The 10,302-nt window shown below is 47.1% G+C and overlaps 1 protein-coding gene across 1 annotated transcript in view; it reads right to left on the bottom strand.

Moving 5' to 3' along the window:
• Nucleotides 1-5,067: 5,067 nt before the first annotated feature.
• Nucleotides 5,068-10,302, bottom strand: part of WNT3 (Wnt family member 3) — a 54,032-nt gene continuing 48,797 nt past the window's right edge. Inside the window, exon 5 of the mRNA XM_003943595.4 lies at nt 5,068-7,141. The gene's annotated coding sequence lies outside the window, so the exon portion shown is untranslated. The remainder of the gene's footprint in view (nt 7,142-10,302) is intronic.

The following is a 10,302-nucleotide window of genomic DNA, read 5'->3' as shown; positions in this document are numbered from 1 at the left end:
AGAAGGACATGGACAGCTGATAGGAATGGAGGAAGAAGGAGGGGCTCAGGGAAGAAACCTCTCCTTGTTTTGTTACAAGTAGCATAATGTGAGGGATGATTTTTATTTAAAAATCTCTTAATTATTTAAAAAGTATAGTTATTTAAAAACAGATCATTAGAATATCAGAAAAAGTTAGTATACAGGCATCTTTATGCTTTATACTTATTTTATTTTTAAAAATGCTGGGGGCAGTGGCTTATGCCTGTAATCCCAGCACTTTGGAAGGCCGAGGCAGGTAGATCACTTGAGGTCAGGAGTTCAAGGCCAGCCTGGCCAACGTGGTGAAACCCCATCTCTACTAAAAATGCAAAAAACAGCCAGGTGTGGTGGGACATGCTTGTAGTCCCAATTACTCAGGGGGCTGAGGCAGGAGAATCACTTGAACCTGGGAGGCAGAGGTTGCAGTGAGCCAAGATCATGCCACTTGCTACTCCAGCCTGGGCAATAGAGGGAGACTGTCTCAGAAAAAAAGAAAAAAAAAAACAAAACTCTGAGGTACCTAAGCCACAACAAGGTTAGTAACAAACCAGAAAGGAGAGTTGTTGCTCAATTAGAACAATTGCTTCCTGTGAAGTATACAAATGAAGGAACTTAAAGGCTCTCAGTGAGATTGTTTCACATGGTTCATTTTTGTATCCTCCATAGTTTTTTACATTTTCCTGAGCTATCAGATCTCTTAGCCTCCTAAACCTTGATCCTTAGCGTTGGCTCAGGTTAGGACAGAAGGCAGCCCAGAAAGTCCACACGGCCCTGTGGGGAAGAGGCCGGCTTCAAGAACTTCCACAATGGGAGCTCCTGGGAGGAGGACCCTGAGGCTGACCTGGTCCCTGCATAGCCTTGAGAAGGCGGGTTCTTGAAGCTGCCCAAATATTCTTCAAAGCCAGTGCTGTACAGCAGAGCGTATGAGATTACAGCATGGCCTGTGAAGAAGCAAAGGAGCTTCCAGCTAGCTGCTGCCTTAGGGTTCTTCATCTATGAGTGAATTGTTAACTGGCTATTTTTTTATCAGAATATGTTTTTGGGATCAAAACCTCAAAAGAGGAGGTTATTTTATCCTTTCTAAATCTGTACATCTTCACTGGGACACTTTTTTTTTTCAGTGTCACACAGAAAAATTGCATAATTGTGGTTAAGGTCTAAAATATGTTTTTATTTTAAGGCTGTCTTTTCATATCCTAAAAATTACAGCATCCCCTTTAAAAGTTTCAGCAACAAGTCACAAAATCATAGGGTAGATTGAAGTATGTACAAATAATCAAATCCTGATCAACAGGCTTGTTGCAACAGTGAGTCAGCTATAAACAACCACCCCAGCCCAAACACAGAAGGTGAAAGCAGGATTTCATTTTCTTGGCCTGACAAGTTAGTCCATAGCATCCTTAGTGACTGGGGACCAGGCATGGTGGCTCACACCTGTAATCCCAGCGCTCTGGGAGGCTGAGGTGGGCAGATCACCTGAGGTCAAGAGTTTGACACCAGCCTGATCAACGTGGTGAAACCCCGTCTTTACTAAAAACACAAAACTAGCTGGGCGTGGTGGCACATGCCTGTAATCCCAGCTACTCGGGAGACTGAGGCAGGAGAATCGCTTGAACCTGGGAGGCAGACGGTGCGGTGAGCTGAGACCGAGTCACTGCACACCAGCCTGGGTAACAACAACAAAACCCTGTTTCAAAAAATAAAGAAGTGACTAGGAAAGGGTGTGTATGAGAGTTCAAGACAGCATGTAAATTGCAGAATTTATTGCAAAATGATCTAGAGTTTCTCATCAGCTGGCAAGCCGTACTGAGACTGGGTCCTGGAGATGAGCCCACGAGGGTGTGTGCTGGACGGGCACGGTGGCACTAAGATGCAAGAGATAGTGCCTGTGATCGGCAAGCATCCCAAGTGGGTGAAGACAAAATATCCAAGAAGGAATCATGTTTGAAATGTTCCCAGCATACAGTCTCCACATAACTCCCGTCTCACTATTTTGGGAGTATAAGATTAATGGTAAGACATTTTTGCCTCATAGAAAGGTCTCTATTAAGCTAGGAGAAACAGTGGCAGTATAGCAGCAATGCTTAGCTGCACTGACTTCACTCAAGTGTGCAGACTAGCCACACACACGAGAGCACGCCCATATGCCCAGGGCCGCCACGGGAGATGGCGTTAGATAACACCAAGAATCATCTCGCCATTACGTTTCCCTTTTTTTCTGTTTTTTCCCTACCTTCTTTCCTTCAACCTTCGTTTGTACCTCATCCCCTTATTCTTGAACTCACATGCTTTCCTTCCCTTCTTTCTTCATAAAATAATACTGCTTTGAAAGATACCATGTTGTCTCTTTCAGATTTTTAAACAATGTCCTCTTGTGTTTAGATGTTTGTAAGTTCTTATACATAGGGAGAAATTACATGTTCAAGCATAGCTATACACTGTATTGTCCTTAATCATAAAGTATGATTAGGCAGGGTTTGGTGGTTCACCCCGTAATCCCAACATTTTGGGAGATTGAGGTGGGAGGACCCCCTGAACCCAGGAGTTTGAGACCAGCGGGCAACACAGCAAGACCCCATCTCTACAAGTTTTTTTTTTGTTTTTGTTTTTGTTTTTTAATTACAGTGGTGGAGTGTGCCTGAGTCCCAGTTACTTGGGAGGCTGAGGAGGATCATTTGAGCCCAGGAGGTCAAGGATGTGGTGAGCCATGATCATGCCACTGTACTCTTGAGTGACATAGATACTTGTCTCTTAAAAATTAAAAACTATCGCCTTCAGCCTGGAAAGCTGTCAGCCCCTAAGGCTTTCAGCTCAATAGGCTGCTCGCCCTTAAAAAAAAACATAAAAACTGTGATGAATATAGGATTACAAATGGCCTTCATAAGTATGAATAGGGACCCTTTAAATATTTGGCAATCTTATTGGTTGAAAAAGTACTGGCCAGACCGGGTGGCTCATGCCTGTAGTCCCAACACTTTGAGAGGCCAAGGTGGGAGGATCGCTTGAGGCCAGGAGTTCAAGACCAGCCTGAGCAACATAGCAAGACCTCATATCTAAAAAATAAAAATAAAAAATTAGCTGGGTATGGTGACAAATATCTATGGTGCCAGCTACACAGAGCCTGAGGTAGGAGGTCACTTGAGCCCAGGAGGTTGAAGCTGCAGTGAGCCATAATCACGTCACTGCACTCCAGCCTGGGCAACAGAGCAAGACCTTATCTCACAAAAAAGAAAAATTACCCAGAATGCTGGGACAGATAAGTTCAGGTTGAGCATCCCTAATCTAAAAATCTAAAAATCTGAAATGCTCTAAAATCTAAAACTTTGAGCACTGACATGGTGCCACAAGTGGAAAATTCCACAACTGACTTCGTGTGACGGGTGGCAATCAAAATGCAGTCAAAACTGTTTCATGCACAAAATTATTAAAAATGTTTTATAAAATTACCTTCAGGCTGTGTAAGGTGTATATGAAACAAATGAATTTCATGTTTAGACTTGGGTCCCATTCCCAAGATATCTCATTGTATATATGCAAACCTTCCAAAATCTGAAGCATTTCTGGTCCCAAGCATTTCAGAAAAGGATTATTCATCTTGCATTAGCTTTATGCAAAAGTAAAATAAAAATAAGTCATAATGAAATAAAAATGACCAGACCGTAAGATGTAGAGGAGATCTGTATCCTATACATGTCCAGTTCCTTGTACAGTGAAGCAACACAGCTTTTGTGGTTTCAGCTCCTCAGGGGCCAAAGACACATCATGGGCAAAACAGAGTGCATGAACTTCTGGTGGCTATTCCTAACCTCAGGTTAGAGATCTGAAGGCAGCGCGAAGCAGCCCGCCACCACCACACGCAGCTCACAGCTTTATTTTCCTTTTTTTTTTTTTTTTTTGAGATGGAGTCTCGCCCTGTCGCCCAGGCTGGAGTGCAGTGGTACGATCTCAGCTCACTACAACCTCTACCTCCCAGGTTCAAGCGATTCTCCTGCCTCAGCCGCCCAAGTAGCTACAGGCATGCACCATCACATCCAGCTGCTAATTTTTGTATTTTTAGTAAAGATGGGTTTTCACCATGTTGGCCAGGCTGGTCTCGAACTCCTGACCTCAGGTGATCTGCCCACGTCGGCCTCCCAAAGTGCTGGGATTACAGGTGTGAGCCACTGAGCCCAGCCTGTTCTCATTATTTCTCTTTGTAGTGAGGTGAGTAAGATTTGTTTCTAATCGAGGTACATCAGGAGAAAGAAAAAGACAAAAGATCTTTGTCATTCTCTGAAATAATGTGCCAGATAAACTAAAGGTGACATTTTATGGGGAGGTCTGAAAACTAAACAGTTGTCTGTTGTCATAAAACCAACTTGAGGCGTCTCATTGTTGAGAAGGCATAACCTGTGAACTTCCAGTGGGTCCTGTGAAGCGGTGGTCCAAGGAGAGGGTGCCCGTCCCCAGAGCATGCCCACTGGCAGCCCCTTCTACCCAAACCCAACTTGAGATGACACTTGTTCCAGACAGCCCATAGCCCAGGGCACACCCTTTCTTCCTGCCGATCAACCTGCCTCTTCTGTGGCTCAGCTCTCACAGTGCAGCTAGCAGGGGATGGACCATTTTCAGTCAAGTTTCATTTTCAATAGAGAAAATCCTATTTTCCCATTAAATGGAGTTGAAAACATGGTGAGGAGGGGATTAAGGCAGTGGCCACCCCTGCGGTCTGCTGGCCTTGGGCCACGTCTTGTAGGAGTGCCTGTGACATTAATTTGTACACTGAAAATGCTTGAGTCTGTGAAATGAATTACTACCCAAGTAGTTGCTTTTCTAAAACTGGAAATTCATTGTTAGAAGTTAACTCAGAACAAAGGAAGCCTTTAAGAATGTCCTATGAGTATATGAGACCTACTGTCCATGACATCCCTGATGATCTTGCTTAGAGAACAGAGGAAATGACCTTCACTTGGTCATGGAATTAGCTGAGGCCACCATGTTCAGAATCAGATAGCCTTGACCTCCTGAGCATTGATCTGGAAACCCCACACAGTGTACAATTATCCATTTTAGGGTTGTTTACCTTCTCTTTAATGACTTAACAGAAAAAAACTGCATGATGAAATATATTTTCTCCAAATATATATATATTTATATAATATATAATCTTAGTTAACTCAAAGGTATATACATTGTATAATAAATAATATTTATAAAAAGAGACTTTTTGAATATAAAATCAAAAAGATCAACAACTTCTACAACTTTTTACAAAACTTTGGATACAGCAGGTTGGTAGGAAATTTCGGTTGGATACTATTACCTGACTACAGCGAGAATAATTACAATGCACTCATGTACTATTATTAAATAATTACTTGTCAGCTACTTGAATACGCCCCAGAAACATGACTTTATCACTTTTAATATAGAATACATAGATATGAAAAGATTGTTTTGAAAATTCGTATCCATTCTGCTGAAATATTCTCACATAAAGCAAGCATTATCCAGTTGACATGATTTAAAACTTTTCAGTCTAAGGTGAGATGGGGAGGGGCATTTCGGACTCGGTGGAGTGGGTGAGATGTGTATCTTTAGCAGGGCTTGTGGCCAGCAGATTTAGGAGTGAAGGGGCAGGCTCCTGGACAACCATCTTGGCAAGCCCGCCTGCACCAGCTGAGAAATCGCTGCCCTGGTATTTTAGGTCAGGGTTAGGCATACCCCAGAGAGAAGGGGGAAAAGAAAAATCTTTGTTCTGCTCGTTCCCCTGCTGCATCTCTTCTTTCTGATTCTCCCTAAGACAGTTGTTGAACCGATTCGTACTGTTAAATCCATGTGGCTCCCTTTTGCTAGCTTTAGGACCCTCGGCTGGACCAGTATGCCTCAGGGAGAACCCCGTCGTGAGATGCTTAACCCAAGGGAGTAGGTGACTGCTGGTCCCTAATCCAGATCCTTGGGAACCGCATGGATGGAAGCTATGTCAGCACACAGGTGAGGGAGGGAGAGCTGGGGGGAAGAACTCTGTGTCTGTATTTACGCACATCAGCCCCAGAGAGGAAAGGACACGGGAAGATGGGCCCCTATTGGAGACAAAGCAAAGGGATGGTTTTCATCCTCTCCATCTGCTCGTCACAAAGTTGGAATTTCAGGAATCGACTGCTACTCTCTCACAGACCCTTTGTCTAACTTACACTGAGTTGACCTGGAATCCAACTGCTCTACCTGGAGTTATCTGTAGAGAGAATCTGCAGGCGAGCAGGGCTGGGAAGGATTGAATGGCCCCTTCCAAAGATACCACTTTATTAGGAAGCCATGTGAGCTGGAGAAGACTTGCCCCCATACATAACCTATTTACAACATCCACTACCAAAAAGTAAAATAAAACTGCATTGACGGTGGAGACTGCAGAACGGTAGAAAAAGATTTTGAGATCTGACTGCCTCTTGTGCAGAACAGGGTTATAGAGAAAATGAGGCTGAGAAGAACACACAGCTGCTCTTCAAACAGCTTACCAGGCCACCCCGAGCTGCCAGTTCTTCAACACTCCAAATCCTACTCTAACAACTGCCGCGGACCTCCCTACCACTTCATCCTAGCTAAACCTATGGCTTTTATCAGAATGAGAAAGTAGCTCAGATTTGAATGGGAGTAGACCAAGAAAAGGAGACTGCAGGGGTGCGCCTGCTTCCTGACTCCCACCTGACAGGCGCTTAGAACGTCACCAGAAGCAGCAGTTTGGAAACAGAACCTTGCCCGTGCTGATGTCTTGACCACCAGGCCGAGAGCTCACATTAGCCCAGCCTGTTCTGTTGGAGTCGAATTTTTTTTCATTTTTATTTTCTTTAACATGTGCAAAGATAAGCCTCAGGTCTGTTCCTATCAGACCCTAGAGAACTAAAAAGAAAGCCCCCTTCTTTAAAAACCACACACCATCCAGAGTAGGGTGAGAAACGTAAGATGAGAGGGAGGGAGAGCCTCCCCATCCACGGGCGAGTTGGGTCTGGGGCATTTACCACGCGTGCGGCTGGTGACAGTTCCTTGGTGTCTGATGCTGAGGGCTGCGCCTGGCTCTAGGTCCGGCTTCCCATGAGACTTCGCTGAATCCGCCCAGCCACACGCTTCACCCCTTCCCAGTGCCCTTAGGGAAAATAAAAAGGAAGAATTAGAAACATAATTCTGTTCCCAGAGACCACCCATTGGGGTTCAAAGATCAGAGCTTGCCAATGGATCTGAACAGGTCTCTGGTGCTCAGAGGTGGTGAGGACGGGAGTGGCTTCTCCACGCTCTCCTCTGTGCTTCAGGCCTGCTGTTGAGCGAGGCTGTGTGATTCACAGGAGCAGCAGGGCTTTTGAGTCCACAGACTGGGATCCAAATTCTACCTCCCCCACCTCTCGCTGAGGGCCTTGGGCAACAGGAAGCCCAGGAGCACAGCTCACTCCCTGACTGCTCGACTCCATCTCGTATACAGGCTGGGAGAAACGGTGCCCGGCCGAGGGCCCAGTCCCCAACTACGAATCAACTGCTGTGCTGGGCTCGTGCCAGGCATGCACTGTGTTTTTGTACCGCACCAAATAGCTTGATAATGAGCTGTCCAAATGGGAGAAAGCCTACTTAATTACGAACAGTTCCTTCCCATTGGAGCAGCAGTGTGTTCATTTTCTTCATTGGCATAGTCATATCTCACAAAGGGTTCCAGGCATTCCCAGTCAAAGCCCAGCTCCTCTGGGGGGCTGCCAAGATTAGATTACTTGACAGAGGCTGAAACAGGCTCAGCCAGATGGAAGGGACGCGTCCAAGGTCTCTCAGCAAGGCGGTAACAGACCAGGACGTGGGTGCGGCCGGGCCGCCTAGCTTCTGCCAGAACCTTTCCAGCTTGCTGTGCTCACAGCAGCACAGTGACAAGGAAGAATTCTGGCCCTTGTAAGGCATCAAACCAATGGTGAGCCAGAGACACTGGGCAAAAGCTAGAGAAAGGTGTTTTCCCCACAAAGGAAGGACACAAGCCATTTGACAGGGGCTCTCCTCACTGTGTGGAGGGCCCAGGGCCGGCTCTGCGACCCCCTTCTCTCTCCTGCCTGCACTGCCAAGACTGTCAGGGAAGCCAAGAGAACAGCTGAAGACTTTGTCCCCGCCTGTCCCAGCCAGCACAGCCCGCAGGCTCCTATCTTGCCTACAACGTCAGCACGGAGTAGGCGGGTCTCAGCTGAGCCTGGGCCCACTGCTCCAGGGCAGGCAGCTCGCCTGGGAGGCGGCTCCAGGAGGTCAGCTCTGTTTGGCCCAGGAGCCTCTGTGAGCACCTGGGCCCCACGCCAGGCCCTTCATGTATAGGGTCTCCAGTCCATGGGACAACCCTACACAGAACATGGTTCTCATCCCCAGTTCACAAATGAAGATGCCCAGGCCCAGTGAGGCAAAAGAGCTGGCCTGGGGGTGTTTATCAGAAGGGCACCATGTTGGGAGAGGGTCCTCCATAGGTTCCAGAGTGAGGCCTCCAGAGCTTCCACAGAGTAGGGGTTCAGAGTAGGAACCACTTGGACACAGCATCTTGAAACCATATCTATGTAGTACTTTACATAAGATTGGGGAGAAAACACCCAGTGTCTATTTCAGAAATGGGGAGAAAAGAGGGCTGACGAAGCGTACTGATTCTAGCCAGGCGTGGTGGCTCACACCTGTAATTCAAGCACTTTGGAAGGCTGAGGTGGGCAGACCACTTGAGGTCAGGAGTTCGAGACCAGCCTGGCCAACATGGCGAGATCCTATCTACTAAAAATACAAAAGTAGCTGGGCGTGGTGGTGCACACCTGTGGTCTCAGCTACTTGGGAGGCTGAGGCAGGAGGATCGCTTGAACGTGGGAGGCAGAAGCTTCAGTGAGCCAAGATCGCACCACTGCACTCCAGCCTGGATAACAGAGCAAGGCTCTGTCTCAAAAAAAAACAAAAAAACAAACAAAAAAAACAACCCAAAAGAATAATGATTCTTCTTGGGATCAGTGTTTGTACAGTGGTTCGAGGTGGGGGATGTTCTGGACACCGAGAGCCAACCCTGCACCTTGGTCCCCGTGTGGCAAGTCTCAGTTGCCCACAAAGGACCCAGCAGGAGAGGTGCCAGAACAGACCATCAGGAATCTATGTCTGTGACCCAGTCTGTCCTCTGAGCCACTGCTGGGGTTTGGGCTGCTGCTGCTACAGCCTCTGCCAGACTCCACATATGGGGCTCTCTGGAGTCAGAGACCTCAGCTCTGCAGCCTTGCCTTGGCTGATAGTGTGGGGTCCCCGTCTGTGAAATGGGCAGGATGGAAATCGCTCTCTAGGCCCCGTTCAGTGTGAGTGTTCTAAAACACTGCTTCCCTATACGGCCCCTTCTCAGACCCACCACAGCCATGTCCTGCTTGACAGTGGGAACACTGTGTTGCCTCTGGCTGCAGGGAACACCCAAGGGAGGTGGCCACTGTGTTATTCACATTCCTGCACCTTGACCTGCCACCCTTGGCCTGTGACTTCTCTCTTATTGGCTGACCTTTCTTCTATCATTTTGAAAAGCAGTAAATGAAACTGTCCAAGTGGTGATGCAGTTTCCTTGCACAATGACTACCCTATATAATCACTCTCTGATGTAGGTATCACGCTTCCTGTTAGGACCATATACAAAGAAGCATTCACGTATGTTAGCTAACTCAGCCTCAAAAATACTCTGCTGGCCGGGAGTGGTGGTTCACGCCTGTAATCCCAGCACTTTGGGAGGCTGAGGCAGGAAGACCACTTGAGGTCAGAAGTTCAAGACCAGCCTGGCCAGCATGGCGAAACCCATCTCTATTAAAATACAAAAATTAACTGGGTGTGGTGGTGGGCACCTGTAATCCCAGCTACTTGGGAGGCTGAGGCAGGAGAATCACTTGAACCTGGGAGGCAGAGGCCACAGTGAGCTGAAATCACACCGCTTCACTCCTGCCTGGGCAACAGCAAAATTCAGTCTCATAAAAAAAAAAAAAAAAAAAAAAAAAAAATTCTGCTGGGCCCCCACTGTCACCATCACTGAAGAGAGGAGGAAACTGGGGCTCCAAGTGGACGTGCTGGACTCACCATCCTCTTCCACTCCCCACACTGCTTTTGTTCAGACACAGAAAGGTAGTGCCACCTGCTGCCTTTCTGAGCTCTCCCCGCCAGGACATAACTTGAGCTGCACTCAGGGGCTTCCCAGATGGGCTAAGTCGCCCCTCAGCCAGAGCACTTCTCCATGATGTCAGGTACCTCCCATATCTCAGAGAGGCCCCTCCACTTCCCTCCCCTACTCCCCAC

The sequence above is a fragment of the Saimiri boliviensis genome, chromosome 17 (assembly GCF_048565385.1).
Source record: "Saimiri boliviensis isolate mSaiBol1 chromosome 17, mSaiBol1.pri, whole genome shotgun sequence".
NCBI lineage: Eukaryota > Metazoa > Chordata > Mammalia > Primates > Cebidae > Saimiri > Saimiri boliviensis.
This window is presented reverse-complemented; position numbering and strand designations above follow the sequence as displayed.